Source organism: Schistocerca americana, chromosome 1 (genome assembly GCF_021461395.2).
Source record: "Schistocerca americana isolate TAMUIC-IGC-003095 chromosome 1, iqSchAmer2.1, whole genome shotgun sequence".
Lineage (NCBI taxonomy): Eukaryota > Metazoa > Arthropoda > Insecta > Orthoptera > Acrididae > Schistocerca > Schistocerca americana.
The window spans coordinates 603412828-603416141 of record NC_060119.1 but is presented as its reverse complement, the minus strand read 5'-3'; positions in this window follow the sequence as shown (position 1 = coordinate 603416141).

Below are 3314 nucleotides of genomic sequence, written 5' to 3'. Positions count from 1 at the left end.
TTCAGGAGGGCCAGTCGCAGATCCCAGCCCCATGACGCACTTCGCACTTTGATTTTATTGACAGGTTCACTATTAACACTCAAACCTGTCACTTCGACTAGTAATGAACCTACTAATGAAAACAAAGAGCGAAGCACATCAGAGGGCTGGGACCTGTGACTGGACCTCCTGAAGAAGGGCAGTAAGTGCTCGGAACCGGTTAAGAAATTAAATTTGTTTTATGCAGCTGGCTGCTGATTGTTCCGATATGTACAACTACATTTACTGAAAAAGATGTATAAAATACATAGATATTTATATTCAGTGTTGTTAAATGTCGGGCAGGGGACACTGGGAAGGCAGGCTGTGGCCTTGTGACCAAGAGCGGAGCACGTCGGCGGGCGGGGAACTTGGCGACGCCGCGGCTGGCTCCCCGCCTTGCAGGTCTCGGACGCAAGATGGGAAATTCTGTACACACACGGCTGCGCGCGCCGAAAGGAAATCCATTACGGGCCCTAATGCACTTCTTTCCGAGCGGTTGCGTGACGTCTGACAGACTTACCAGCACCGGGCGCTCTCCAATTTTGTGTTTGTGCTCTCCCAGGCGTTTGAATTCCTTCGCGGTAACCGTCGCAACGACTGCGGACGTGACGACGTACGCAAAATCAAGGAGTATGATGTATTTTCTGAAATTAATGGGATGATGCTCTCCAGAGCGTCGGTTAAATCTCGCCTGGTGTCTTTGTATGTGAGAAGGGGTGTAGACTGAGTTCTCATCTGAAACAATTCCAATTTATCTTATAAAATATATACTAAGGTATGGAAACTATTCACTTTGAATAGGTAAAGAGCTGACACGCAAAGGGGAACACATCCGCAATTTAAAACAAATCTGATGCGGAATGGAGTCTACATGCAGGATAAGAAAAGCCTCAATATATAAGGCAATTTAAGTGAAAACGAACACGTGCCAAGGTACAAGGCTGTGTAGATAGATAGTTCAGGGCAACACATTTCTTACAAAGGAGAACTATTACATTACGGTCTATAGAAAAAGATGATCCAGTCACATGATTTCCATTCCGTCACGGCTACACGTTCCCGCGAAGAACAGCTGTTCGCATCAGTCTGAGCTTGTGTGCTCCCTCCCAATAATACTGCATAATACTAACATTAATAATTACTATTATAAAGACACAGCTACTTAGCCGTTGGCCACATTTTAAGCAGCGTAGAGAAACTTATACGAAAAAGGGCACTAACTGTGCGAAAGAGGTCTACCAACCAGTAGATGAGGTAAGAAATTTTGGTAAGGTTTGGAGGATATGAAATGCCTACCTGAAAGTCTACGAAGTCTGAACAGGTTGTTTCCGAAAGAGCGTGCAGCGAACAATTTGATGTAGGGATCCTGGGTTCTAAGAAGCCAGTTTAAGGTGATGTGTACTTCTTCATTTAGATTAGTTACAGTTAACTGCGAATAACATCATTGGCACAATGAACGTCTCATTTGTACCGTAACTTACAAAATGTGCTGAAACTGACGGCCATCAACCTTAATGAAAACATGTCATCGGCGGACAAGATTCTGACGTAACCTGACAAATATCCCTGCGATGCTTCTAATCACATCACAGGCAGCTACAATTCTGGCGACTAATTCCATCTCTGTACTCACTGGAGTCTCATATACAAGTGACTTTACAAATCCCCATATGAAATACTCAAGGGGATTCAGGTCAGGTGACCTCGCAGACCATGGAGTAGGACCTCCTCTTCCAGTCCAGCAACCAGGAAATACAACACTGAGATGATTGCAGACATGCACAATGAAGTGAGCTGATGCAATTTCATTTTGAATGGCTCTATCGTCGATTCATAGCACATTCTGTCACGGGGCAACGTAAATACGATGCAACAGAGCCATATTACGGGCGATTAAAGGAAACAAAACCTGTGTCGTGACTTCCTAGTAATCAGGCTCGTCCTCCTTGTTTCCTTGCAGAAAATAACGGGTGTACATGTAAATACACAGCATAGTATGTGTAAACGTGTATTCGTATTAGCTGTAACTTGGCTGTAAAACAGTAACGCTAGATAAAGCCGAAGACAAGTTTCCTTCCATACCATCTAAGCTTCTCTGAACCCAGATTCCCTTCCTCAAATTGTTCAGTGAAGCATTCTCCATGCCCTGTTACAATTTTGCGCGCTCTTACTGAAACACAATGTGTGACTGAAATAAAACGAAATTTCATGCACGAAATTTCAACATCTCCGGCGGTAATTCGGTTGAATACCGCCCTTCGATTGTGCTCTTCTGGTACCAATCGAAGCGTTACGTGTTGCAGGTTCCAGCCTGCCCGCCAGCCAGCCAGCCAGCCCATCGACGTGCAGCAGTCCAGCCAGCAGCAGTCCCCGCCAGCAGCCAGCAGCGGTCCCTGCCAGCAGCCAGCAGCAGTCCCTGCCAGCAGCCATCAGCGGTCCCCGCCAGCAGCCAGCAGTTTTCCCCGCCAGCAGCCAGCAGCGGTCCCCACCAGCAGTCACAGCCACCAGCGGTTGCAGCCACCAGTGGTCGCAGCCAGCAGCCAGCAGTGGTCCTAGCTGCCCCCAGCAACAGCACCAGCACCAGCACCAGCACCAGCGGAGGCGTCCCCACCTTCCTGCCAGCCGGGTCGCCCACCCCGCCAGCAGCAGCAGAGTGGGGCTTCGGCCCCAGTCTCCTTCGTCCTTCGTCATTCTCCGTCCCTTTCTACTCTGTGTCTCTCGTCACCCTGCCTGTCTCCCGTTTGCTTCTTGTCTTGTCCTGTGTTTTTTTCCCCCTTCTCATAATGTCGACCCCCACCACCACTTCTACAGCCACCACCACTTCCATCATATACACCTCCCCCTCCGCCGCTGCCGCCACTATCACGTGGTGTGCCGCATCACTCCCCCCTCAGTCCATCCCCCCCACTCCTCACTCTCCCGTCTCCCTCCCTATTTGTCACCCCATCCCCGGCTCCTCCCTCCCACACCTCCTCTGTTCCCTTCCCTCCACTCCCTCCCTCCGCTCCTTCTGTTTCTGTGGCCCCCGCTCGGGTGGTCGCCCGGAGGGCTACGGCCCACTCTCCACTCTCCCTTTCGCCTTCATCATCATTGTCTTCACCGTCGCCTTCGCCATCGCCCTCACCATCTCCGGCGCCGCCTCAAGCACCGGGACCTGCCACTCCCCGCCACCTTCCAGTCGCTCCCATCCCCCCACACCTCCTCCGTCGCCGTCAAGTGCCCCAGTGGCACCCCTGCCTCCACTACTCCCAAAAGGGCTCCGCCTCGTCCTCCTTCCCCCACCCATGATGCCA